At 50.4% G+C, this 23828-nt stretch overlaps 29 non-coding genes and 11 pseudogenes across 29 annotated transcripts; all 40 read right to left on the bottom strand.

The window, feature by feature from the left end:
- Window positions 1-179: 179 nt before the first annotated feature.
- On the bottom strand, window positions 180-298 carry LOC127587832 (5S ribosomal RNA). The gene has a single exon (XR_007958870.1). It is a non-coding gene; the product is annotated as a 5S ribosomal RNA (ribosomal RNA).
- A 481-nt stretch (window positions 299-779) lies between these two features.
- LOC127587836 (5S ribosomal RNA) lies at window positions 780-898 on the bottom strand. The gene has a single exon (XR_007958877.1). It is a non-coding gene; the product is annotated as a 5S ribosomal RNA (ribosomal RNA).
- A 481-nt stretch (window positions 899-1379) lies between these two features.
- LOC127587847 (5S ribosomal RNA) lies at window positions 1380-1498 on the bottom strand. The gene has a single exon (XR_007958886.1). It is a non-coding gene; the product is annotated as a 5S ribosomal RNA (ribosomal RNA).
- A 481-nt stretch (window positions 1499-1979) lies between these two features.
- LOC127587861 (5S ribosomal RNA) lies at window positions 1980-2098 on the bottom strand. Its single transcript, XR_007958892.1, has one exon. It is a non-coding gene; the product is annotated as a 5S ribosomal RNA (ribosomal RNA).
- A 481-nt stretch (window positions 2099-2579) lies between these two features.
- On the bottom strand, window positions 2580-2698 carry LOC127587868 (5S ribosomal RNA). Its single transcript, XR_007958893.1, has one exon. It is a non-coding gene; the product is annotated as a 5S ribosomal RNA (ribosomal RNA).
- Window positions 2699-3179: 481 nt separating this feature from the next.
- Window positions 3180-3298, bottom strand: LOC127614667 (5S ribosomal RNA). The gene has a single exon (XR_007966668.1). It is a non-coding gene; the product is annotated as a 5S ribosomal RNA (ribosomal RNA).
- Window positions 3299-3779: 481 nt separating this feature from the next.
- On the bottom strand, window positions 3780-3888 carry LOC127616103 (uncharacterized; annotated as a pseudogene).
- A 480-nt stretch (window positions 3889-4368) lies between these two features.
- Window positions 4369-4487, bottom strand: LOC127587874 (5S ribosomal RNA). The gene has a single exon (XR_007958894.1). It is a non-coding gene; the product is annotated as a 5S ribosomal RNA (ribosomal RNA).
- A 480-nt stretch (window positions 4488-4967) lies between these two features.
- On the bottom strand, window positions 4968-5086 carry LOC127587880 (5S ribosomal RNA). The gene has a single exon (XR_007958896.1). It is a non-coding gene; the product is annotated as a 5S ribosomal RNA (ribosomal RNA).
- A 481-nt stretch (window positions 5087-5567) lies between these two features.
- On the bottom strand, window positions 5568-5686 carry LOC127587886 (5S ribosomal RNA). The gene has a single exon (XR_007958902.1). It is a non-coding gene; the product is annotated as a 5S ribosomal RNA (ribosomal RNA).
- Window positions 5687-6167: 481 nt separating this feature from the next.
- LOC127614170 (5S ribosomal RNA) lies at window positions 6168-6286 on the bottom strand. Its single transcript, XR_007966411.1, has one exon. It is a non-coding gene; the product is annotated as a 5S ribosomal RNA (ribosomal RNA).
- A 481-nt stretch (window positions 6287-6767) lies between these two features.
- Window positions 6768-6876, bottom strand: LOC127616107 (uncharacterized; annotated as a pseudogene).
- A 480-nt stretch (window positions 6877-7356) lies between these two features.
- On the bottom strand, window positions 7357-7475 carry LOC127587891 (5S ribosomal RNA). Its single transcript, XR_007958904.1, has one exon. It is a non-coding gene; the product is annotated as a 5S ribosomal RNA (ribosomal RNA).
- Window positions 7476-7955: 480 nt separating this feature from the next.
- LOC127587897 (5S ribosomal RNA) lies at window positions 7956-8074 on the bottom strand. The gene has a single exon (XR_007958905.1). It is a non-coding gene; the product is annotated as a 5S ribosomal RNA (ribosomal RNA).
- A 481-nt stretch (window positions 8075-8555) lies between these two features.
- LOC127587905 (5S ribosomal RNA) lies at window positions 8556-8674 on the bottom strand. The gene has a single exon (XR_007958907.1). It is a non-coding gene; the product is annotated as a 5S ribosomal RNA (ribosomal RNA).
- A 482-nt stretch (window positions 8675-9156) lies between these two features.
- On the bottom strand, window positions 9157-9275 carry LOC127587912 (5S ribosomal RNA). The gene has a single exon (XR_007958909.1). It is a non-coding gene; the product is annotated as a 5S ribosomal RNA (ribosomal RNA).
- Window positions 9276-9756: 481 nt separating this feature from the next.
- LOC127616376 (uncharacterized) lies at window positions 9757-9865 on the bottom strand (annotated as a pseudogene).
- Window positions 9866-10346: 481 nt separating this feature from the next.
- On the bottom strand, window positions 10347-10465 carry LOC127587918 (5S ribosomal RNA). Its single transcript, XR_007958913.1, has one exon. It is a non-coding gene; the product is annotated as a 5S ribosomal RNA (ribosomal RNA).
- Window positions 10466-10945: 480 nt separating this feature from the next.
- LOC127614177 (5S ribosomal RNA) lies at window positions 10946-11064 on the bottom strand. The gene has a single exon (XR_007966413.1). It is a non-coding gene; the product is annotated as a 5S ribosomal RNA (ribosomal RNA).
- Window positions 11065-11546: 482 nt separating this feature from the next.
- Window positions 11547-11655, bottom strand: LOC127616381 (uncharacterized; annotated as a pseudogene).
- Window positions 11656-12135: 480 nt separating this feature from the next.
- Window positions 12136-12254, bottom strand: LOC127587933 (5S ribosomal RNA). Its single transcript, XR_007958919.1, has one exon. It is a non-coding gene; the product is annotated as a 5S ribosomal RNA (ribosomal RNA).
- Window positions 12255-12736: 482 nt separating this feature from the next.
- On the bottom strand, window positions 12737-12855 carry LOC127587937 (5S ribosomal RNA). Its single transcript, XR_007958920.1, has one exon. It is a non-coding gene; the product is annotated as a 5S ribosomal RNA (ribosomal RNA).
- Window positions 12856-13336: 481 nt separating this feature from the next.
- LOC127616382 (uncharacterized) lies at window positions 13337-13445 on the bottom strand (annotated as a pseudogene).
- Window positions 13446-13925: 480 nt separating this feature from the next.
- LOC127614180 (5S ribosomal RNA) lies at window positions 13926-14044 on the bottom strand. Its single transcript, XR_007966414.1, has one exon. It is a non-coding gene; the product is annotated as a 5S ribosomal RNA (ribosomal RNA).
- Window positions 14045-14525: 481 nt separating this feature from the next.
- Window positions 14526-14634, bottom strand: LOC127616777 (uncharacterized; annotated as a pseudogene).
- Window positions 14635-15114: 480 nt separating this feature from the next.
- On the bottom strand, window positions 15115-15233 carry LOC127587942 (5S ribosomal RNA). The gene has a single exon (XR_007958922.1). It is a non-coding gene; the product is annotated as a 5S ribosomal RNA (ribosomal RNA).
- A 482-nt stretch (window positions 15234-15715) lies between these two features.
- Window positions 15716-15834, bottom strand: LOC127587949 (5S ribosomal RNA). Its single transcript, XR_007958924.1, has one exon. It is a non-coding gene; the product is annotated as a 5S ribosomal RNA (ribosomal RNA).
- A 481-nt stretch (window positions 15835-16315) lies between these two features.
- LOC127616786 (uncharacterized) lies at window positions 16316-16424 on the bottom strand (annotated as a pseudogene).
- Window positions 16425-16904: 480 nt separating this feature from the next.
- LOC127587955 (5S ribosomal RNA) lies at window positions 16905-17023 on the bottom strand. Its single transcript, XR_007958925.1, has one exon. It is a non-coding gene; the product is annotated as a 5S ribosomal RNA (ribosomal RNA).
- Window positions 17024-17503: 480 nt separating this feature from the next.
- On the bottom strand, window positions 17504-17622 carry LOC127614185 (5S ribosomal RNA). Its single transcript, XR_007966415.1, has one exon. It is a non-coding gene; the product is annotated as a 5S ribosomal RNA (ribosomal RNA).
- Window positions 17623-18103: 481 nt separating this feature from the next.
- LOC127614189 (5S ribosomal RNA) lies at window positions 18104-18222 on the bottom strand. Its single transcript, XR_007966416.1, has one exon. It is a non-coding gene; the product is annotated as a 5S ribosomal RNA (ribosomal RNA).
- A 481-nt stretch (window positions 18223-18703) lies between these two features.
- On the bottom strand, window positions 18704-18812 carry LOC127616391 (uncharacterized; annotated as a pseudogene).
- Window positions 18813-19292: 480 nt separating this feature from the next.
- LOC127587960 (5S ribosomal RNA) lies at window positions 19293-19411 on the bottom strand. The gene has a single exon (XR_007958927.1). It is a non-coding gene; the product is annotated as a 5S ribosomal RNA (ribosomal RNA).
- Window positions 19412-19892: 481 nt separating this feature from the next.
- Window positions 19893-20011, bottom strand: LOC127587966 (5S ribosomal RNA). The gene has a single exon (XR_007958928.1). It is a non-coding gene; the product is annotated as a 5S ribosomal RNA (ribosomal RNA).
- Window positions 20012-20492: 481 nt separating this feature from the next.
- On the bottom strand, window positions 20493-20611 carry LOC127614192 (5S ribosomal RNA). Its single transcript, XR_007966417.1, has one exon. It is a non-coding gene; the product is annotated as a 5S ribosomal RNA (ribosomal RNA).
- Window positions 20612-21092: 481 nt separating this feature from the next.
- LOC127616394 (uncharacterized) lies at window positions 21093-21201 on the bottom strand (annotated as a pseudogene).
- Window positions 21202-21681: 480 nt separating this feature from the next.
- On the bottom strand, window positions 21682-21800 carry LOC127587971 (5S ribosomal RNA). Its single transcript, XR_007958930.1, has one exon. It is a non-coding gene; the product is annotated as a 5S ribosomal RNA (ribosomal RNA).
- A 480-nt stretch (window positions 21801-22280) lies between these two features.
- Window positions 22281-22389, bottom strand: LOC127616114 (uncharacterized; annotated as a pseudogene).
- A 480-nt stretch (window positions 22390-22869) lies between these two features.
- Window positions 22870-22978, bottom strand: LOC127616398 (uncharacterized; annotated as a pseudogene).
- A 480-nt stretch (window positions 22979-23458) lies between these two features.
- LOC127587979 (5S ribosomal RNA) lies at window positions 23459-23577 on the bottom strand. The gene has a single exon (XR_007958932.1). It is a non-coding gene; the product is annotated as a 5S ribosomal RNA (ribosomal RNA).
- Window positions 23578-23828: the final 251 nt, after the last annotated feature.

The following is a 23828-nucleotide window of genomic DNA, read 5'->3' on the forward strand; positions in this document are numbered from 1 at the left end:
CCGTGCAGACGGCTCCCTCTGTTGGACATTAATTTTATTCCAAAGAGACGTTGATCTGTCAAATCAACGTGAAGGAAACGATTTCAAACCACAGGATAAGTGAAAGTTGAATGACGAATGAATGCCAAAATTTTTGGAAAGAGCAGTGAATCGTGTTGTGAATTGGAGGTGGGTGCAAAAGCTTACAGCACCTGGTATTCCCAGGCGGTCTCCCATCCAAGTACTAACCAGGCCCGACCCTGCTTAGCTTCCGAGATCGGACGAGATCGGGCGTTCTCAGGGTAGTATGGCCGTAAGCGAGGGAAAACGCGAAAATTGTCCTCTTTATAGCAGACAGGGCACTTCCGGGTCGGGGGTGGAGTCGTGGGGTGATTTTTTTTTTCATTTAATAAACCTCCTCCGGAGTGCACAAAGGAGGGGCCCGCTCCCGTGGTGGTTTGAGCGCGCAGCCTGTCAGGCTCGCATACGGTCCTCTGCGAGCACGCAGATGCGGTATTTGACGTTTGTTGCAAAAGTGGGCTTTTCCAGTGGAGGTGCAAAGGCATCCAGCAGGCGGAAATCCCAAGCTGTTTCATGTCCAAGTGCTATCATGACCGATCCCCGTGCAGACGGCTCCCTCTGTTGGACATTAATTTTATTCCAAAGAGACGTTGATCTGTCAAATCAACGTGAAGGAAACGATTTCAAACCACAGGATAAGTGAAAGTTGAATGACGAATGAATGCCAAAATTTTTGGAAAGAGCAGTGAATCGTGTTGAGAATTGGAGGTGGGTGCAAAAGCTTACAGCACCTGGTATTCCCAGGCGGTCTCCCATCCAAGTACTAACCAGGCCCGACCCTGCTTAGCTTCCGAGATCGGACGAGATCGGGCGTTCTCAGGGTAGTATGGCCGTAAGCGAGGGAAAACGCGAAAATTGTCCTTTTTATAGCAGACAGGGCACTTCCGGGTCGGGGGTGGAGTAGTGGGGTGATTTTTTTTTTCATTTAATAAACCTCCTCCGGAGTGCACAAAGGAGGGGCCCGCTCCCGTGGTGGTTTGAGCGCGCAGCCTGTCAGGCTCGCATACGGTCCTCTGCGAGCACGCAGATGCGGTATTTGACGTTTGTTGCAAAAGTGGGCTTTTCCAGTGGAGGTGCAAAGGCATCCAGCAGGCGGAAATCCCAAGCTGTTTCATGTCCAAGTGCTATCATGACCGATCCCCGTGCAGACGGCTCCCTCTGTTGGACATTAATTTTATTCCAAAGAGACGTTGATCTGTCAAATCAACGTGAAGGAAACGATTTCAAACCACAGGATAAGTGAAAGTTGAATGACGAATGAATGCCAAAATTTTTGGAAAGAGCAGTGAATCGTGTTGTGAATTGGAGGTGGGTGCAAAAGCTTACAGCACCTGGTATTCCCAGGCGGTCTCCCATCCAAGTACTAACCAGGCCCGACCCTGCTTAGCTTCCGAGATCGGACGAGATCGGGCGTTCTCAGGGTAGTATGGCCGTAAGCGAGGGAAAACGCGAAAATTGTCCTCTTTATAGCAGACAGGGCACTTCCGGGTCGGGGGTGGAGTCGTGGGGTGATTTTTTTTTTCATTTAATAAACCTCCTCCGGAGTGCACAAAGGAGGGGCCCGCTCCCGTGGTGGTTTGAGCGCGCAGCCTGTCAGGCTCGCATACGGTCCTCTGCGAGCACGCAGATGCGGTATTTGACGTTTGTTGCAAAAGTGGGCTTTTCCAGTGGAGGTGCAAAGGCATCCAGCAGGCGGAAATCCCAAGCTGTTTCATGTCCAAGTGCTATCATGACCGATCCCCGTGCAGACGGCTCCCTCTGTTGGACATTAATTTTATTCCAAAGAGACGTTGATCTGTCAAATCAACGTGAAGGAAACGATTTCAAACCACAGGATAAGTGAAAGTTGAATGACGAATGAATGCCAAAATTTTTGGAAAGAGCAGTGAATCGTGTTGAGAATTGGAGGTGGGTGCAAAAGCTTACAGCACCTGGTATTCCCAGGCGGTCTCCCATCCAAGTACTAACCAGGCCCGACCCTGCTTAGCTTCCGAGATCGGACGAGATCGGGCGTTCTCAGGGTAGTATGGCCGTAAGCGAGGGAAAACGCGAAAATTGTCCTTTTTATAGCAGACAGGGCACTTCCGGGTCGGGGGTGGAGTAGTGGGGTGATTTTTTTTTTCATTTAATAAACCTCCTCCGGAGTGCACAAAGGAGGGGCCCGCTCCCGTGGTGGTTTGAGCGCGCAGCCTGTCAGGCTCGCATACGGTCCTCTGCGAGCACGCAGATGCGGTATTTGACGTTTGTTGCAAAAGTGGGCTTTTCCAGTGGAGGTGCAAAGGCATCCAGCAGGCGGAAATCCCAAGCTGTTTCATGTCCAAGTGCTATCATGACCGATCCCCGTGCAGACGGCTCCCTCTGTTGGACATTAATTTTATTCCAAAGAGACGTTGATCTGTCAAATCAACGTGAAGGAAACGATTTCAAACCACAGGATAAGTGAAAGTTGAATGACGAATGAATGCCAAAATTTTTGGAAAGAGCAGTGAATCATGTTGAGAATTGGAGGTGGGTCCAAAAGCTTACAGCACCTGGTATTCCCAGGCGGTCTCCCATCCAAGTACTAACCAGGCCCGACCCTGCTTAGCTTCCGAGATCGGACGAGATCGGGCGTTCTCAGGGTAGTATGGCCGTAAGCGAGGGAAAACGTGAAAATTGTCCTCTTTATAGCAGACAGGGCACTTCCGGGTCGGGGTGGAGTAGTGGGGTGATTTTTTTTTTTCATTTAATAAACCTCCTCCGGAGTGCACAAAGGAGGGGCCCGCTCCCGTGGTGGTTTGAGCGCGCAGCCTGTCAGGCTCGCATACGGTCCTCTGCGAGCACGCAGATACGGTACTTGATGTCTGTTGCAAAAGTTGGCTTTTCCAGTGGAGGTGCAAAAGCATCCAGCAGGCGGAAATCCCAAGCTGCTTCATGTCCAAGTGCTATCATTATCGATCCACGTGCAGACGGCTCCCTCTGTTGGACATTAATTTTATTCCAAAGAGACGTTGATCTGTCAAATCAACGTGAAGGAAACGATTTCAAACCACAGGATAAGTGAAAGTTGAATGACGAATGAATGCCAAAATTTTTGGAAAGAGCAGTGAATCGTGTTGAGAATTGGAGGTGGGTGCAAAAGCTTACAGCACCTGGTATTCCCAGGCGGTCTCCCATTCAAGTACTAACCAGGCCCGACACTGCTTAGCTTCCGAGATCGGACGAGATCGGGCGTTCTCAGGGTAGTATGGCCGTAAGCGAGGGAAAACGTGAAAATTGTCCTCTTTATAGCAGACAGGGCACTTCCGGGTCGAGGGTGGAGTAGTGGGGTGATTTTTTTTTTCATTTAATAAACCTCCTCCGGAGTGCACAAAGGAGGGGCCCGCTCCCGTGGTGGTTTGAGCGCGCAGCCTGTCAGGCTCGCATACGGTCCTCTGCGAGCACGCAGATGCGGTATTTGACGTTTGTTGCAAAAGTGGGCTTTTCCAGTGGAGGTGCAAAGGCATCCAGCAGGCGGAAATCCCAAGCTGTTTCAAGTCCAAGTGCTATCATGACCGATCCCCGTGCAGACGGCTCCCTCTGTTGGACATTAATTTTATTCCAAAGAGACGTTGATCTGTCAAATCAACGTGAAGGAAACGATTTCAAACCACAGGATAAGTGAAAGTTGAATGACGAATGAATGCCAAAATTTTTGGAAAGAGCAGTGAATCGTGTTGAGAATTGGAGGTGGGTGCAAAAGCTTACAGCACCTGGTATTCCCAGGCGGTCTCCCATCCAAGTACTAACCAGGCCCGACCCTGCTTAGCTTCCGAGATCGGGTGCTCTCAGGGTAGTATGGCCGTAAGCGAGGGTAAACGTGAAAATTGTCCCCTTTATAGCAGACAGGGCACTTCTGGGTCGGGGGTGGAGTAGTGGGGTGATTTTTTTTTCATTTAATAAACCTCCTCCGGAGTGCACAAAGGAGGGACCCGCTCCCGTGGTGGTTTGAGCGTGCAGCCTGTCAGGCTCGCATACGGTCCTCTGCGAGCACGCAGAGGCTGTATTTGATGTCTGTTGCAAAAGTTGGCTTTTCCAGTGGAGGTGCAAAAGCATCCAGCAGGCGGAAATCCCAAGCTGCTTCATGTCCAAGTGCTATCATTACCGATCCACGTGCAGACGGCTCCCTCTGTTGGACATTAATTTTATTCCAAAGAGACGTTGATCTGTCAAATCAACGTGAAGGAAACGATTTCAAACCACAGGATAAGTGAAAGTTGAATGACGAATGAATGCCAAAATTTTTGGAAAGAGCAGTGAATCGTGTTGTGAATTGGAGGTGGGTGCAAAAGCTTACAGCACCTGGTATTCCCAGGCGGTCTCCCATCCAAGTACTAACCAGGCCCGACCCTGCTTAGCTTCCGAGATCGGACGAGATCGGGCGTTCTCAGGGTAGTATGGCCGTAAGCGAGGGAAAACGTGAAAATTGTCCCCTTTATAGCAGACAGGGCACTTGCGGGTCGGGGATGGAGTCGTGGGGTGATTTTTTTTTTCATTTAATGACCTCCTCCCGAGAGCACGAAGGAGGGGCCCGCTCCCGTGGTGGTTTGAGCGCGCAGCCTGTCAGGCTCGCATACGGTCCTCTGCGAGCACGCAGATGCGGTATTTGACGTTTGTTGCAAAAGTGGGCTTTTCCAGTGGAGGTGCAAAGGCATCCAGCAGGCGGAAATCCCAAGCTGTTTCATGTCCAAGTGCTATCATGACCGATCCCCGTGCAGACGGCTCCCTCTGTTGGACATTAATTTTATTCCAAAGAGACGTTGATCTGTCAAATCAACGTGAAGGAAACGATTTCAAACCACAGGATAAGTGAAAGTTGAATGACGAATGAATGCCAAAATTTTTGGAAAGAGCAGTGAATCGTGTTGTGAATTGGAGGTGGGTGCAAAAGCTTACAGCACCTGGTATTCCCAGGCGGTCTCCCATCCAAGTACTAACCAGGCCCGACCCTGCTTAGCTTCCGAGATCGGACGAGATCGGGCGTTCTCAGGGTAGTATGGCCGTAAGCGAGGGAAAACGCGAAAATTGTCCTCTTTATAGCAGACAGGGCACTTCCGGGTCGGGGGTGGAGTAGTGGGGTGATTTTTTTTTTCATTTAATAAACCTCCTCCGGAGTGCACAAAGGAGGGGCCCGCTCCCGTGGTGGTTTGAGCGCGCAGCCTGTCAGGCTCGCATACGGTCCTCTGCGAGCACGCAGATGCGGTATTTGACGTTTGTTGCAAAAGTGGGCTTTTCCAGTGGAGGTGCAAAGGCATCCAGCAGGCGGAAATCCCAAGCTGTTTCATGTCCAAGTGCTATCATGACCGATCCCCGTGCAGACGGCTCCCTCTGTTGGACATTAATTTTATTCCAAAGAGACGTTGATCTGTCAAATCAACGTGAAGGAAACGATTTCAAACCACAGGATAAGTGAAAGTTGAATGACGAATGAATGCCAAAATTTTTGGAAAGAGCAGTGAATCATGTTGAGAATTGGAGGTGGGTCCAAAAGCTTACAGCACCTGGTATTCCCAGGCGGTCTCCCATCCAAGTACTAACCAGGCCCGACCCTGCTTAGCTTCCGAGATCGGACGAGATCGGGCGTTCTCAGGGTAGTATGGCCGTAAGCGAGGGAAAACGTGAAAATTGTCCTCTTTATAGCAGACAGGGCACTTCCGGGTCGGGGGTGGAGTAGTGGGGTGATTTTTTTTTTCATTTAATAAACCTCCTCCGGAGTGCACAAAGGAGGGGCCCGCTCCCGTGGTGGTTTGAGCGCGCAGCCTGTCAGGCTCGCATACGGTCCTCTGCGAGCACGCAGATACGGTACTTGATGTCTGTTGCAAAAGTTGGCTTTTCCAGTGGAGGTGCAAAAGCATCCAGCAGGCGGAAATCCCAAGCTGCTTCATGTCCAAGTGCTATCATTATCGATCCACGTGCAGACGGCTCCCTCTGTTGGACATTAATTTTATTCCAAAGAGACGTTGATCTGTCAAATCAACGTGAAGGAAACGATTTCAAACCACAGGATAAGTGAAAGTTGAATGACGAATGAATGCCAAAATTTTTGGAAAGAGCAGTGAATCGTGTTGAGAATTGGAGGTGGGTGCAAAAGCTTACAGCACCTGGTATTCCCAGGCGGTCTCCCATCCAAGTACTAACCAGGCCCGACACTGCTTAGCTTCCGAGATCGGACGAGATCGGGCGTTCTCAGGGTAGTATGGCCGTAAGCGAGGGAAAACGTGAAAATTGTCCTCTTTATAGCAGACAGGGCACTTCCGGGTCGAGGGTGGAGTAGTGGGGTGATTTTTTTTTTCATTTAATAAACCTCCTCCGGAGTGCACAAAGGAGGGGCCCGCTCCCGTGGTGGTTTGAGCGCGCAGCCTGTCAGGCTCGCATACGGTCCTCTGCGAGCACGCAGATGCGGTATTTGACGTTTGTTGCAAAAGTGGGCTTTTCCAGTGGAGGTGCAAAGGCATCCAGCAGGCGGAAATCCCAAGCTGTTTCAAGTCCAAGTGCTATCATGACCGATCCCCGTGCAGACGGCTCCCTCTGTTGGACATTAATTTTATTCCAAAGAGACGTTGATCTGTCAAATCAACGTGAAGGAAACGATTTCAAACCACAGGATAAGTGAAAGTTGAATGACGAATGAATGCCAAAATTTTTGGAAAGAGCAGTGAATCGTGTTGAGAATTGGAGGTGGGTGCAAAAGCTTACAGCACCTGGTATTCCCAGGCGGTCTCCCATCCAAGTACTAACCAGGCCCGACCCTGCTTAGCTTCCGAGATCGGGTGCTCTCAGGGTAGTATGGCCGTAAGCGAGGGTAAACGTGAAAATTGTCCCCTTTATAGCAGACAGGGCACTTCTGGGTCGGGGGTGGAGTAGTGGGGTGATTTTTTTTTCATTTAATAAACCTCCTCCGGAGTGCACAAAGGAGGGACCCGCTCCCGTGGTGGTTTGAGCGTGCAGCCTGTCAGGCTCGCATACGGTCCTCTGCGAGCACGCAGAGGCTGTATTTGATGTCTGTTGCAAAAGTTGGCTTTTCCAGTGGAGGTGCAAAAGCATCCAGCAGGCGGAAATCCCAAGCTGCTTCATGTCCAAGTGCTATCATTACCGATCCACGTGCAGACGGCTCCCTCTGTTGGACATTAATTTTATTCCAAAGAGACGTTGATCTGTCAAATCAACGTGAAGGAAACGATTTCAAACCACAGGATAAGTGAAAGTTGAATGACGAATGAATGCCAAAATTTTTGGAAAGAGCAGTGAATCGTGTTGTGAATTGGAGGTGGGTGCAAAAGCTTACAGCACCTGGTATTCCCAGGCGGTCTCCCATCCAAGTACTAACCAGGCCCGACCCTGCTTAGCTTCCGAGATCGGACGAGATCGGGCGTTCTCAGGGTAGTATGGCCGTAAGCGAGGGAAAACGTGAAAATTGTCCCCTTTATAGCAGACAGGGCACTTGCGGGTCGGGGATGGAGTCGTGGGGTGATTTTTTTTTTCATTTAATGACCTCCTCCCGAGAGCACGAAGGAGGGGCCCGCTCCCGTGGTGGTTTGAGCGCGCAGCCTGTCAGGCTCGCATACGGTCCTCTGCGAGCACGCAGATGCGGTATTTGACGTTTGTTGCAAAAGTGGGCTTTTCCAGTGGAGGTGCAAAGGCATCCAGCAGGCGGAAATCCCAAGCTGTTTCATGTCCAAGTGCTATCATGACCGATCCCCGTGCAGACGGCTCCCTCTGTTGGACATTAATTTTATTCCAAAGAGACGTTGATCTGTCAAATCAACGTGAAGGAAACGATTTCAAACCACAGGATAAGTGAAAGTTGAATGACGAATGAATGCCAAAATTTTTGGAAAGAGCAGTGAATCGTGTTGTGAATTGGAGGTGGGTGCAAAAGCTTACAGCACCTGGTATTCCCAGGCGGTCTCCCATCCAAGTACTAACCAGGCCCGACCCTGCTTAGCTTCCGAGATCGGACGAGATCGGGCGTTCTCAGGGTAGTATGGCCGTAAGCGAGGGAAAACGCGAAAATTGTCCTCTTTATAGCAGACAGGGCACTTCCGGGTCGGGGGTGGAGTAGTGGGGTGATTTTTTTTTTCATTTAATAAACCTCCTCCGGAGTGCACAAAGGAGGGGCCCGCTCCCGTGGTGGTTTGAGCGCGCAGCCTGTCAGGCTCGCATACGGTCCTCTGCGAGCACGCAGATGCGGTATTTGACGTTTGTTGCAAAAGTGGGCTTTTCCAGTGGAGGTGCAAAGGCATCCAGCAGGCGGAAATCCCAAGCTGTTTCATGTCCAAGTGCTATCATGACCGATCCCCGTGCAGACGGCTCCCTCTGTTGGACATTAATTTTATTCCAAAGAGACGTTGATCTGTCAAATCAACGTGAAGGAAACGATTTCAAACCACAGGATAAGTGAAAGTTGAATGACGAATGAATGCCAAAATTTTTGGAAAGAGCAGTGAATCATGTTGAGAATTGGAGGTGGGTCCAAAAGCTTACAGCACCTGGTATTCCCAGGCGGTCTCCCATCCAAGTACTAACCAGGCCCGACCCTGCTTAGCTTCCGAGATCGGACGAGATCGGGCGTTCTCAGGGTAGTATGGCCGTAAGCGAGGGAAAACGTGAAAATTGTCCTCTTTATAGCAGACAGGGCACTTCCGGGTCGGGGGTGGAGTAGTGGGGTGATTTTTTTTTTTCATTTAATAAACCTCCTCCGGAGTGCACAAAGGAGGGGCCCGCTCCCGTGGTGGTTTGAGCGCGCAGCCTGTCAGGCTCGCATACGGTCCTCTGCGAGCACGCAGATACGGTACTTGATGTCTGTTGCAAAAGTTGGCTTTTCCAGTGGAGGTGCAAAAGCATCCAGCAGGCGGAAATCCCAAGCTGCTTCATGTCCAAGTGCTATCATTATCGATCCACGTGCAGACGGCTCCCTCTGTTGGACATTAATTTTATTCCAAAGAGACGTTGATCTGTCAAATCAACGTGAAGGAAACGATTTCAAACCACAGGATAAGTGAAAGTTGAATGACGAATGAATGCCAAAATTTTTGGAAAGAGCAGTGAATCGTGTTGTGAATTGGAGGTGGGTGCAAAAGCTTACAGCACCTGGTATTCCCAGGCGGTCTCCCATCCAAGTACTAACCAGGCCCGACCCTGCTTAGCTTCCGAGATCGGACGAGATCGGGCGTTCTCAGGGTAGTATGGCCGTAAGCGAGGGAAAACGCGAAAATTGTCCTCTTTATAGCAGACAGGGCACTTCCGGGTCGGGGGTGGAGTCGTGGGGTGATTTTTTTTTTCATTTAATAAACCTCCTCCGGAGTGCACAAAGGAGGGGCCCGCTCCCGTGGTGGTTTGAGCGCGCAGCCTGTCAGGCTCGCATACGGTCCTCTGCGAGCACGCAGATGCGGTATTTGACGTTTGTTGCAAAAGTGGGCTTTTCCAGTGGAGGTGCAAAGGCATCCAGCAGGCGGAAATCCCAAGGTGTTTCATGTCCAAGTGCTATCATGACCGATCCCCGTGCAGACGGCTCCCTCTGTTGGACATTAATTTTATTCCAAAGAGACGTTGATCTGTCAAATCAACGTGAAGGAAACGATTTCAAACCACAGGATAAGTGAAAGTTGAATGACGAATGAATGCCAAAATTTTTGGAAAGAGCAGTGAATCGTGTTGAGAATTGGAGGTGGGTGCAAAAGCTTACAGCACCTGGTATTCCCAGGGGGTCTCCCATCCAAGTACTAACCAGGCCCGACCCTGCTTAGCTTCCGAGATCGGGTGCTCTCAGGGTAGTATGGCCGTAAGCGAGGGAAAACGCGAAAATTGTCCTCTTTATAGCAGACAGGGCACTTCCGGGTCGGGGGTGGAGTAGTGGGGTGATTTTTTTTTTCATTTAATAAACCTCCTCCGGAGTGCACAAAGGAGGGGCCCGCTCCCGTGGTGGTTTGAGCGCGCAGCCTGTCAGGCTCGCATACGGTCCTCTGCGAGCACGCAGAGGCTGTATTTGATGTCTGTTGCAAAAGTTGGCTTTTCCAGTGGAGGTGCAAAAGCATCCAGCAGGCGGAAATCCCAAGCTGCTTCATGTCCAAGTGCTATCATTACCGATCCACGTGCAGACGGCTCCCTCTGTTGGACATTAATTTTATTCCAAAGAGACGTTGATCTGTCAAATCAACGTGAAGGAAACGATTTCAAACCACAGGATAAGTGAAAGTTGAATGACGAATGAATGCCAAAATTTTTGGAAAGAGCAGTGAATCGTGTTGTGAATTGGAGGTGGGTGCAAAAGCTTACAGCACCTGGTATTCCCAGGCGGTCTCCCATCCAAGTACTAACCAGGCCCGACCCTGCTTAGCTTCCGAGATCGGACGAGATCGGGCGTTCTCAGGGTAGTATGGCCGTAAGCGAGGGAAAACGTGAAAATTGTCCCCTTTATAGCAGACAGGGCACTTGCGGGTCGGGGATGGAGTCGTGGGGTGATTTTTTTTTTCATTTAATGACCTCCTCCCGAGAGCACGAAGGAGGGGCCCGCTCCCGTGGTGGTTTGAGCGCGCAGCCTGTCAGGCTCGCATACGGTCCTCTGCGAGCACGCAGATGCGGTATTTGACGTTTGTTGCAAAAGTGGGCTTTTCCAGTGGAGGTGCAAAGGCATCCAGCAGGCGGAAATCCCAAGCTGTTTCATGTCCAAGTGCTATCATGACCGATCCCCGTGCAGACGGCTCCCTCTGTTGGACATTAATTTTATTCCAAAGAGACGTTGATCTGTCAAATCAACGTGAAGGAAACGATTTCAAACCACAGGATAAGTGAAAGTTGAATGACGAATGAATGCCAAAATTTTTGGAAAGAGCAGTGAATCGTGTTGAGAATTGGAGGTGGGTGCAAAAGCTTACAGCACCTGGTATTCCCAGGCGGTCTCCCATCCAAGTACTAACCAGGCCCGACACTGCTTAGCTTCCGAGATCGGACGAGATCGGGCGTTCTCAGGGTAGTATGGCCGTAAGCGAGGGAAAACGTGAAAATTGTCCTCTTTATAGCAGACAGGGCACTTCCGGGTCGAGGGTGGAGTAGTGGGGTGATTTTTTTTTTTCATTTAATAAACCTCCTCCGGAGTGCACAAAGGAGGGGCCCGCTCCCGTGGTGGTTTGAGCGCGCAGCCTGTCAGGCTCGCATACGGTCCTCTGCGAGCACGCAGATGCGGTATTTGACGTTTGTTGCAAAAGTGGGCTTTTCCAGTGGAGGTGCAAAGGCATCCAGCAGGCGGAAATCCCAAGCTGTTTCAAGTCCAAGTGCTATCATGACCGATCCCCGTGCAGACGGCTCCCTCTGTTGGACATTAATTTTATTCCAAAGAGACGTTGATCTGTCAAATCAACGTGAAGGAAACGATTTCAAACCACAGGATAAGTGAAAGTTGAATGACGAATGAATGCCAAAATTTTTGGAAAGAGCAGTGAATCGTGTTGAGAATTGGAGGTGGGTGCAAAAGCTTACAGCACCTGGTATTCCCAGGGGGTCTCCCATCCAAGTACTAACCAGGCCCGACCCTGCTTAGCTTCCGAGATCGGGTGCTCTCAGGGTAGTATGGCCGTAAGCGAGGGTAAACGTGAAAATTGTCCCCTTTATAGCAGACAGGGCACTTCTGGGTCGGGGGTGGAGTAGTGGGGTGATTTTTTTTTCATTTAATAAACCTCCTCCGGAGTGCACAAAGGAGGGACCCGCTCCCGTGGTGGTTTGAGCGCGCAGCCTGTCAGGCTCGCATACGGTCCTCTGCGAGCACGCAGATGCGGTATTTGACGTTTGTTGCAAAAGTGGGCTTTTCCAGTGGAGGTGCAAAGGCATCCAGCAGGCGGAAATCCCAAGCTGTTTCATGTCCAAGTGCTATCATGACCGATCCCCGTGCAGACGGCTCCCTCTGTTGGACATTAATTTTATTCCAAAGAGACGTTGATCTGTCAAATCAACGTGAAGGAAACGATTTCAAACCACAGGATAAGTGAAAGTTGAATGACGAATGAATGCCAAAATTTTTGGAAAGAGCAGTGAATCATGTTGAGAATTGGAGGTGGGTCCAAAAGCTTACAGCACCTGGTATTCCCAGGCGGTCTCCCATCCAAGTACTAACCAGGCCCGACCCTGCTTAGCTTCCGAGATCGGACGAGATCGGGCGTTCTCAGGGTAGTATGGCCGTAAGCGAGGGAAAACGTGAAAATTGTCCTCTTTATAGCAGACAGGGCACTTCCGGGTCGGGGGTGGAGTAGTGGGGTGATTTTTTTTTTTCATTTAATAAACCTCCTCCGGAGTGCACAAAGGAGGGGCCCGCTCCCGTGGTGGTTTGAGCGCGCAGCCTGTCAGGCTCGCATACGGTCCTCTGCGAGCACGCAGATACGGTACTTGATGTCTGTTGCAAAAGTTGGCTTTTCCAGTGGAGGTGCAAAAGCATCCAGCAGGCGGAAATCCCAAGCTGCTTCATGTCCAAGTGCTATCATTATCGATCCACGTGCAGACGGCTCCCTCTGTTGGACATTAATTTTATTCCAAAGAGACGTTGATCTGTCAAATCAACGTGAAGGAAACGATTTCAAACCACAGGATAAGTGAAAGTTGAATGACGAATGAATGCCAAAATTTTTGGAAAGAGCAGTGAATCGTGTTGTGAATTGGAGGTGGGTGCAAAAGCTTACAGCACCTGGTATTCCCAGGCGGTCTCCCATCCAAGTACTAACCAGGCCCGACCCTGCTTAGCTTCCGAGATCGGACGAGATCGGGCGTTCTCAGGGTAGTATGGCCGTAAGCGAGGGAAAACGCGAAAATTGTCCTCTTTATAGCAGACAGGGCACTTCCGGGTCGGGGGTGGAGTCGTGGGGTGATTTTTTTTTTCATTTAATAAACCTCCTCCGGAGTGCACAAAGGAGGGGCCCGCTCCCGTGGTGGTTTGAGCGCGCAGCCTGTCAGGCTCGCATACGGTCCTCTGCGAGCACGCAGATGCGGTATTTGACGTTTGTTGCAAAAGTGGCCTTTTCCAGTGGAGGTGCAAAGGCATCCAGCAGGCGGAAATCCCAAGCTGTTTCATGTCCAAGTGCTATCATGACCGATCCCCGTGCAGACGGCTCCCTCTGTTGGACATTAATTTTATTCCAAAGAGACGTTGATCTGTCAAATCAACGTGAAGGAAACGATTTCAAACCACAGGATAAGTGAAAGTTGAATGACGAATGAATGCCAAAATTTTTGGAAAGAGCAGTGAATCGTGTTGAGAATTGGAGGTGGGTGCAAAAGCTTACAGCACCTGGTATTCCCAGGGGGTCTCCCATCCAAGTACTAACCAGGCCCGACCCTGCTTAGCTTCCGAGATCGGGTGCTCTCAGGGTAGTATGGCCGTAAGCGAGGGTAAACGTGAAAATTGTCCCCTTTATAGCAGACAGGGCACTTCTGGGTCGGGGGTGGAGTAGTGGGGTAATTTTTTTTTCATTTAATAAACCTCCTCCGGAGTGCACAAAGGAGGGACCCGCTCCCGTGGTGGTTTGAGCGCGCAGCCTGTCAGGCTCGCATACGGTCCTCTGCGAGCACGCAGAGGCTGTATTTGATGTCTGTTGCAAAAGTTGGCTTTTCCAGTGGAGGTGCAAAAGCATCCAGCAGGCGGAAATCCCAAGCTGCTTCATGTCCAAGTGCTATCATTACCGATCCACGTGCAGACGGCTCCCTCTGTTGGACATTAATTTTATTCCAAAGAGACGTTGATCTGTCAAATCAACGTGAAGGAAACGATTTCAAACCACAGGATAAGTGAAAGTTGAATGACGAATGAATGCCAAAATTTTTGGAAAGAGCAGTGAATCGTGTTGAGAATTGGAGGTGGGTGCAAAAGCTTACAGCACCTGGTATTCCCAGGCGGTCTCCCATCCAAGTACTAACCAGGCCCGACACTGCTTAGCTTCCGAGATCGGACGAGATCGGGCGTTCTCAGGGTAGTATGGCCGTAAGCGAGGGAAAACGTGAAAATTGTCCTCTTTATAGCAGACAGGGCACTTCCGGGTCGAGGGTGGAGTAGTGGGGTGATTTTTTTTTTCATTTAATAAACCTCCTCCGGAGTGCACAAAGGAGGGGCCCGCTCCCGTGGTGGTTTGAGCGCGCAGCCTGTCAGGCTCGCATACGGTCCTCTGCGAGCACGCAGATGCGGTATTTGACGTTTGTTGCAAAAGTGGGCTTTTCCAGTGGAGGTGCAAAGGCATCCAGCAGGCGGAAATCCCAAGCTGTTTCAAGTCCAAGTGCTATCATGACCGATCCCCGTGCAGACGGCTCCCTCTGTTGGACATTAATTTTATTCCAAAGAGACGTTGATCTGTCAAATCAACGTGAAGGAAACGATTTCAAACCACAGGATAAGTGAAAGTTGAATGACGAATGAATGCCAAAATTTTTGGAAAGAGCAGTGAATCGTGTTGAGAATTGGAGGTGGGTGCAAAAGCTTACAGCACCTGGTATTCCCAGGGGGTCTCCCATCCAAGTACTAACCAGGCCCGACCCTGCTTAGCTTCTGAGATCGGGTGCTCTCAGGGTAGTATGGCCGTAAGCGAGGGTAAACGTGAAAATTGTCCCCTTTATAGCAGACAGGGCACTTCTGGGTCGGGGGTGGAGTAGTGGGGTGATTTTTTTTTCATTTAATAAACCTCCTCCGGAGTGCACAAAGGAGGGACCCGCTCCCGTGGTGGTTTGAGCGCGCAGCCTGTCAAGCTCGCATACGGTCCTCTGCGAGCACGCAGATGCGGTATTTGACGTTTGTTGCAAAAGTGGGCTTTTCCAGTGGAGGTGCAAAGGCATCCAGCAGGCGGAAATCCCAAGCTGTTTCATGTCCAAGTGCTATCATGACCGATCCCCGTGCAGACGGCTCCCTCTGTTGGACATTAATTTTATTCCAAAGAGACGTTGATCTGTCAAATCAACGTGAAGGAAACGATTTCAAACCACAGGATAAGTGAAAGTTGAATGACGAATGAATGCCAAAATTTTTGGAAAGAGCAGTGAATCATGTTGAGAATTGGAGGTGGGTCCAAAAGCTTACAGCACCTGGTATTCCCAGGCGGTCTCCCATCCAAGTACTAACCAGGCCCGACCCTGCTTAGCTTCCGAGATCGGACGAGATCGGGCGTTCTCAGGGTAGTATGGCCGTAAGCGAGGGAAAACGTGAAAATTGTCCTCTTTATAGCAGACAGGGCACTTCCGGGTCGGGGGTGGAGTAGTGGGGTGATTTTTTTTTTTCATTTAATAAACCTCCTCCGGAGTGCACAAAGGAGGGGCCCGCTCCCGTGGTGGTTTGAGCGCGCAGCCTGTCAGGCTCGCATACGGTCCTCTGCGAGCACGCAGATACGGTACTTGATGTCTGTTGCAAAAGTTGGCTTTTCCAGTGGAGGTGCAAAAGCATCCAGCAGGCGGAAATCCCAAGCTGCTTCATGTCCAAGTGCTATCATTATCGATCCACGTGCAGACGGCTCCCTCTGTTGGACATTAATTTTATTCCAAAGAGACGTTGATCTGTCAAATCAACGTGAAGGAAACGATTTCAAACCACAGGATAAGTGAAAGTTGAATGACGAATGAATGCCAAAATTTTTGGAAAGAGCAGTGAATCGTGTTGTGAATTGGAGGTGGGTGCAAAAGCTTACAGCACCTGGTATTCCCAGGCGGTCTCCCATCCAAGTACTAACCAGGCCCGACCCTGCTTAGCTTCCGAGATCGGACGAGATCGGGCGTTCTCAGGGTAGTATGGCCGTAAGCGAGGGAAAACGCGAAAATTGTCCTCTTTATAGCAGACAGGGCACTTCCGGGTCGGGGGTGGAGTCGTGGGGTGATTTTTTTTTTCATTTAATAAACCTCCTCCGGAGTGCACAAAGGAGGGGCCCGCTCCCGTGGTGGTTTGAGCGCGCAGCCTGTCAGGCTCGCATACGGTCCTCTGCGAGCACGCAGATGCGCTATTTGACGTTTGTTGCAAAAGTGGGCTTTTCCAGTGGAGGTGCAAAGGCATCCAGCAGGCGGAAATCCCAAGCTGTTTCATGTCCAAGTGCTATCATGACCGATCCCCGTGCAGACGGCTCCCTCTGTTGGACATTAATTTTATTCCAAAGAGACGTTGATCTGTCAAATCAACGTGAAGGAAACGATTTCAAACCACAGGATAAGTGAAAGTTGAATGACGAATGAATGCCAAAATTTTTGGAAAGAGCAGTGAATCGTGTTGAGAATTGGAGGTGGGTGCAAAAGCTTACAGCACCTGGTATTCCCAGGGGGTCTCCCATCCAAGTACTAACCAGGCCCGACCCTGCTTAGCTTCCGAGATCGGGTGCTCTGGGGGTAGTATGGCCGTAAGCGAGGGTAAACGTGAAAATTGTCCCCTTTATAGCAGACAGGGCACTTCTGGGTCGGGGGTGGAGTAGTGGGGTGATTTTTTTTTCATTTAATAAACCTCCTCCGGAGTGCACAAAGGAGGGACCCGCTCCCGTGGTGGTTTGAGCGCGCAGCCTGTCAGGCTCGCATACGGTCCTCTGCGAGCACGCAGAGGCTGTATTTGATGTCTGTTGCAAAAGTTGGCTTTTCCAGTGGAGGTGCAAAAGCATCCAGCAGGCGGAAATCCCAAGCTGCTTCATGTCCAAGTGCTATCATTACCGATCCACGTGCAGACGGCTCCCTCTGTTGGACATTAATTTTATTCCAAAGAGACGTTGATCTGTCAAATCAACGTGAAGGAAACGATTTCAAACCACAGGATAAGTGAAAGTTGAATGACGAATGAATGCCAAAATTTTTGGAAAGAGCAGTGAATCGTGTTGTGAATTGGAGGTGGGTGCAAAAGCTTACAGCACCTGGTATTCCCAGGCGGTCTCCCATCCAAGTACTAACCAGGCCCGACCCTGCTTAGCTTCCGAGATCGGACGAGATCGGGCGTTCTCAGGGTAGTATGGCCGTAAGCGAGGGAAAACGTGAAAATTGTCCCCTTTATAGCAGACAGGGCACTTGCGGGTCGGGGATGGAGTCGTGGGGTGATTTTTTTTTTCATTTAATGACCTCCTCCCGAGAGCACGAAGGAGGGGCCCGCTCCCGTGGTGGTTTGAGCGCGCAGCCTGTCAGGCTCGCATACGGTCCTCTGCGAGCACGCAGATGCGGTATTTGACGTTTGTTGCAAAAGTGGGCTTTTCCAGTGGAGGTGCAAAGGCATCCAGCAGGCGGAAATCCCAAGCTGTTTCATGTCCAAGTGCTATCATGACCGATCCCCGTGCAGACGGCTCCCTCTGTTGGACATTAATTTTATTCCAAAGAGACGTTGATCTGTCAAATCAACGTGAAGGAAACGATTTCAAACCACAGGATAAGTGAAAGTTGAATGACGAATGAATGCCAAAATTTTTGGAAAGAGCAGTGAATCGTGTTGAGAATTGGAGGTGGGTGCAAAAGCTTACAGCACCTGGTATTCCCAGGCGGTCTCCCATCCAAGTACTAACCAGGCCCGACACTGCTTAGCTTCCGAGATCGGACGAGATCGGGCGTTCTCAGGGTAGTATGGCCGTAAGCGAGGGAAAACGTGAAAATTGTCCTCTTTATAGCAGACAGGGCACTTGCGGGTCGGGGATGGAGTCGTGGGGTGATTTTTTTTTTTCATTTAATGACCTCCTCCCGAGAGCACGAAGGAGGGGCCCGCTCCCGTGGTGGTTTGAGCGCGCAGCCTGTCAGGCTCGCATACGGTCCTCTGCGAGCACGCAGATGCGGTATTTGACGTTTGTTGCAAAAGTGGGCTTTTCCAGTGGAGGTGCAAAGGCATCCAGCAGGCGGAAATCCCAAGCTGTTTCATGTCCAAGTGCTATCATGACCGATCCCCGTGCAGACGGCTCCCTCTGTTGGACATTAATTTTATTCCAAAGAGACGTTGATCTGTCAAATCAACGTGAAGGAAACGATTTCAAACCACAGGATAAGTGAAAGTTGAATGACGAATGAATGCCAAAATTTTTGGAAAGAGCAGTGAATCGTGTTGAGAATTGGAGGTGGGTGCAAAAGCTTACAGCACCTGGTATTCCCAGGCGGTCTCCCATCCAAGTACTAACCAGGCCCGACACTGCTTAGCTTCCGAGATCGGACGAGATCGGGCGTTCTCAGGGTAGTATGGCCGTAAGCGAGGGAAAACGTGAAAATTGTCCTCTTTATAGCAGACAGGGCACTTCCGGGTCGAGGGTGGAGTAGTGGGGTGATTTTTTTTTTCATTTAATAAACCTCCTCCGGAGTGCACAAAGGAGGGGCCCGCTCCCGTGGTGGTTTGAGCGCGCAGCCTGTCAGGCTCGCATACGGTCCTCTGCGAGCACGCAGATGCGGTATTTGACGTTTGTTGCAAAAGTGGGCTTTTCCAGTGGAGGTGCAAAGGCATCCAGCAGGCGGAAATCCCAAGCTGTTTCAAGTCCAAGTGCTATCATGACCGATCCCCGTGCAGACGGCTCCCTCTGTTGGACATTAATTTTATTCCAAAGAGACGTTGATCTGTCAAATCAACGTGAAGGAAACGATTTCAAACCACAGGATAAGTGAAAGTTGAATGACGAATGAATGCCAAAATTTTTGGAAAGAGCAGTGAATCGTGTTGAGAATTGGAGGTGGGTGCAAAAGCTTACAGCACCTGGTATTCCCAGGGGGTCTCCCATCCAAGTACTAACCAGGCCCGACCCTGCTTAGCTTCCGAGATCGGGTGCTCTCAGGGTAGTATGGCCGTAAGCGAGGGTAAACGTGAAAATTGTCCCCTTTATAGCAGACAGGGCACTTCTGGGTCGGGGGTGGAGTAGTGGGGTGATTTTTTTTTCATTTAATAAACCTCCTCCGGAGTGCACAAAGGAGGGACCCGCTCCCGTGGTGGTTTGAGCGCGCAGCCTGTCAGGCTCGCATACGGTCCTCTGCGAGCACGCAGATGCGGTATTTGACGTTTGTTGCAAAAGTGGGCTTTTCCAGTGGAGGTGCAAAGGCATCCAGCAGGCGGAAATCCCAAGCTGTTTCATGTCCAAGTGCTATCATGACCGATCCCCGTGCAGACGGCTCCCTCTGTTGGACATTAATTTTATTCCAAAGAGACGTTGATCTGTCAAATCAACGTGAAGGAAACGATTTCAAACCACAGGATAAGTGAAAGTTGAATGACGAATGAATGCCAAAATTTTTGGAAAGAGCAGTGAATCATGTTGAGAATTGGAGGTGGGTCCAAAAGCTTACAGCACCTGGTATTCCCAGGCGGTCTCCCATCCAAGTACTAACCAGGCCCGACCCTGCTTAGCTTCCGAGATCGGACGAGATCGGGCGTTCTCAGGGTAGTATGGCCGTAAGCGAGGGAAAACGTGAAAATTGTCCTCTTTATAGCAGACAGGGCACTTCCGGGTCGGGGGTGGAGTAGTGGGGTGATTTTTTTTTTCATTTAATAAACCTCCTCCGGAGTGCACAAAGGAGGGGCCCGCTCCCGTGGTGGTTTGAGCGCGCAGCCTGTCAGGCTCGCATACGGTCCTCTGCGAGCACGCAGATACGGTACTTGATGTCTGTTGCAAAAGTTGGCTTTTCCAGTGGAGGTGCAAAAGCATCCAGCACGCGGAAATCCCAAGCTGCTTCATGTCCAAGTGCTATCATTATCGATCCACGTGCAGACGGCTCCCTCTGTTGGACATTAATTTTATTCCAAAGAGACGTTGATCTGTCAAATCAACGTGAAGGAAACGATTTCAAACCACAGGATAAGTGAAAGTTGAATGACGAATGAATGCCAAAATTTTTGGAAAGAGCAGTGAATCGTGTTGTGAATTGGAGGTGGGTGCAAAAGCTTACAGCACCTGGTATTCCCAGGCGGTCTCCCATCCAAGTACTAACCAGGCCCGACCCTGCTTAGCTTCCGAGATCGGACGAGATCGGGCGTTCTCAGGGTAGTATGGCCGTAAGCGAGGGAAAACGCGAAAATTGTCCTCTTTATAGCAGACAGGGCACTTCCGGGTCGGGGGTGGAGTCGTGGGGTGATTTTTTTTTTCATTTAATAAACCTCCTCCGGAGTGCACAAAGGAGGGGCCCGCTCCCGTGGTGGTTTGAGCGCGCAGCCTGTCAGGCTCGCATACGGTCCTCTGCGAGCACGCAGATGCGGTATTTGACGTTTGTTGCAAAAGTGGGCTTTTCCAGTGGAGGTGCAAAGGCATCCAGCAGGCGGAAATCCCAAGCTGTTTCATGTCCAAGTGCTATCATGACCGATCCCCGTGCAGACGGCTCCCTCTGTTGGACATTAATTTTATTCCAAAGAGACGTTGATCTGTCAAATCAACGTGAAGGAAACGATTTCAAACCACAGGATAAGTGAAAGTTGAATGACGAATGAATGCCAAAATTTTTGGAAAGAGCAGTGAATCGTGTTGAGAATTGGAGGTGGGTGCAAAAGCTTACAGCACCTGGTATTCCCAGGCGGTCTCCCATCCAAGTACTAACCAGGCCCGACACTGCTTAGCTTCCGAGATCGGACGAGATCGGGCGTTCTCAGGGTAGTATGGCCGTAAGCGAGGGAAAACGTGAAAATTGTCCTCTTTATAGCAGACAGGGCACTTCCGGGTCGAGGGTGGAGTAGTGGGGTGATTTTTTTTTTCATTTAATAAACCTCCTCCGGAGTGCACAAAGGAGGGGCCCGCTCCCGTGGTGGTTTGAGCGCGCAGCCTGTCAGGCTCGCATACGGTCCTCTGCGAGCACGCAGATGCGGTATTTGACGTTTGTTGCAAAAGTGGGCTTTTCCAGTGGAGGTGCAAAGGCATCCAGCAGGCGGAAATCCCAAGCTGTTTCAAGTCCAAGTGCTATCATGACCGATCCCCGTGCAGACGGCTCCCTCTGTTGGACATTAATTTTATTCCAAAGAGACGTTGATCTGTCAAATCAACGTGAAGGAAACGATTTCAAACCACAGGATAAGTGAAAGTTGAATGACGAATGAATGCCAAAATTTTTGGAAAGAGCAGTGAATCGTGTTGAGAATTGGAGGTGGGTGCAAAAGCTTACAGCACCTGGTATTCCCAGGGGGTCTCCCATCCAAGTACTAACCAGGCCCGACCCTGCTTAGCTTCCGAGATCGGGTGCTCTCAGGGTAGTATGGCCGTAAGCGAGGGTAAACGTGAAAATTGTCCCCTTTATAGCAGACAGGGCACTTCTGGGTCGGGGGTGGAGTAGTGGGGTGATTTTTTTTTCATTTAATAAACCTCCTCCGGAGTGCACAAAGGAGGGACCCGCTCCCGTGGTGGTTTGAGCGCGCAGCCTGTCAGGCTCGCATACGGTCCTCTGCGAGCACGCAGATGCGGTATTTGACGTTTGTTGCAAAAGTGGGCTTTTCCAGTGGAGGTGCAAAGGCATCCAGCAGGCGGAAATCCCAAGCTGTTTCATGTCCAAGTGCTATCATGACCGATCCCCGTGCAGACGGCTCCCTCTGTTGGACATTAATTTTATTCCAAAGAGACGTTGATCTGTCAAATCAACGTGAAGGAAACGATTTCAAACCACAGGATAAGTGAAAGTTGAATGACGAATGAATGCCAAAATTTTTGGAAAGAGCAGTGAATCATGTTGAGAATTGGAGGTGGGTCCAAAAGCTTACAGCACCTGGTATTCCCAGGCGGTCTCCCATCCAAGTACTAACCAGGCCCGACCCTGCTTAGCTTCCGAGATCGGACGAGATCGGGCGTTCTCAGGGTAGTATGGCCGTAAGCGAGGGAAAACGTGAAAATTGTCCTCTTTATAGCAGACAGGGCACTTCCGGGTCGGGGGTGGAGTAGTGGGGTGATTTTTTTTTCATTTAATAAACCTCCTCCGGAGTGCACAAAGGAGGGGCCCGCTCCCGTGGTGGTTTGAGCGCGCAGCCTGTCAGGCTCGCATACGGTCCTCTGCGAGCACGCAGATACGGTATTTGACGTTTGTTGCAAAAGTGGGCTTTTCCAGTGGAGGTGCAAAGGCATCCAGCAGGCGGAAATCCCAAGCTGTTTCATGTCCAAGTGCTATCATGACCGATCCCCGTGCAGACGGCTCCCTCTGTTGGACATTAATTTTATTCCAAAGAGACGTTGATCTGTCAAATCAACGTGAAGGAAACGATTTCAAACCACAGGATAAGTGAAAGTTGAATGACGAATGAATGCCAAAATTTTTGGAAAGAGCAGTGAATCGTGTTGAGAATTGGAGGTGGGTGCAAAAGCTTACAGCACCTGGTATTCCCAGGCGGTCTCCCATCCAAGTACTAACCAGGCCCGACCCTGCTTAGCTTCCGAGATCGGGTGCTCTCAGGGTAGTATGGCCGTAAGCGAGGGTAAACGTGAAAATTGTCCCCTTTATAGCAGACAGGGCACTTCTGGGTCGGGGGTGGAGTCGTGGGGTGATTTTTTTTTCATTTAATAAACCTCCTCCGGAGTGCACAAAGGAGGGACCCGCTCCCGTGGTGGTTTGAGCGCGCAGCCTGTCAGGCTCGCATACGGTCCTCTGCGAGCACGCAGAGGCTGTATTTGATGTCTGTTGCAAAAGTTGGCTTTTCCAGTGGAGGTGCAAAAGCATCCAGCAGGCGGAAATCCCAAGCTGCTTCATGTCCAAGTGCTATCATTACCGATCCACGTGCAGACGGCTCCCTCTGTTGGACATTAATTTTATTCCAAAGAGACGTTGATCTGTCAAATCAACGTGAAGGAAACGATTTCAAACCACAGGATAAGTGAAAGTTGAATGACGAATGAATGCCAAAATTTTTGGAAAGAGCAGTGAATCGTGTTGAGAATTGGAGGTGGGTGCAAAAGCTTACAGCACCTGGTATTCCCAGGGGGTCTCCCATCCAAGTACTAACCAGGCCCGACCCTGCTTAGCTTCCGAGATCGGGTGCTCTCAGGGTAGTATGGCCGTAAGCGAGGGTAAACGTGAAAATTGTCCCCTTTATAGCAGACAGGGCACTTCTGGGTCGGGGGTGGAGTAGTGGGGTGATTTTTTTTTCATTTAATAAACCTCCTCCGGAGTGCACAAAGGAGGGACCCGCTCCCGTGGTGGTTTGAGCGCGCAGCCTGTCAGGCTCGCATACGGTCCTCTGCGAGCACGCAGAGGCTGTATTTGATGTCTGTTGCAAAAGTTGGCTTTTCCAGTGGAGGTGCAAAGGCATCCAGCAGGCGGAAATCCCAAGCTGTTTCATGTCCAAGTGCTATCATGACCGATCCCCGTGCAGACGGCTCCCTCTGTTGGACATTAATTTTATTCCAAAGAGACGTTGATCTGTCAAATCAACGTGAAGGAAACGATTTCAAACCACAGGATAAGTGAAAGTTGAATGACGAATGAATGCCAAAATTTTTGGAAAGAGCAGTGAATCATGTTGAGAATTGGAGGTGGGTCCAAAAGCTTACAGCACCTGGTATTCCCAGGCGGTCTCCCATCCAAGTACTAACCAGGCCCGACCCTGCTTAGCTTCCGAGATCGGACGAGATCGGGCGTTCTCAGGGTAGTATGGCCGTAAGCGAGGGAAAACGTGAAAATTGTCCTCTTTATAGCAGACAGGGCACTTCCGGGTCGGGGGTGGAGTAGTGGGGTGATTTTTTTTTTTCATTTAATAAACCTCCTCCGGAGTGCACAAAGGAGGGGCCCGCTCCCGTGGTGGTTTGAGCGCGCAGCCTGTCAGGCTCGCATACGGTCCTCTGCGAGCACGCAGATACGGTACTTGATGTCTGTTGCAAAAGTTGGCTTTTCCAGTGGAGGTGCAAAAGCATCCA

This window comes from Hippocampus zosterae, chromosome 1, assembly GCF_025434085.1.
Source record: "Hippocampus zosterae strain Florida chromosome 1, ASM2543408v3, whole genome shotgun sequence".
In the NCBI taxonomy this organism is placed as follows: Eukaryota; Metazoa; Chordata; class Actinopteri; order Syngnathiformes; family Syngnathidae; genus Hippocampus; species Hippocampus zosterae.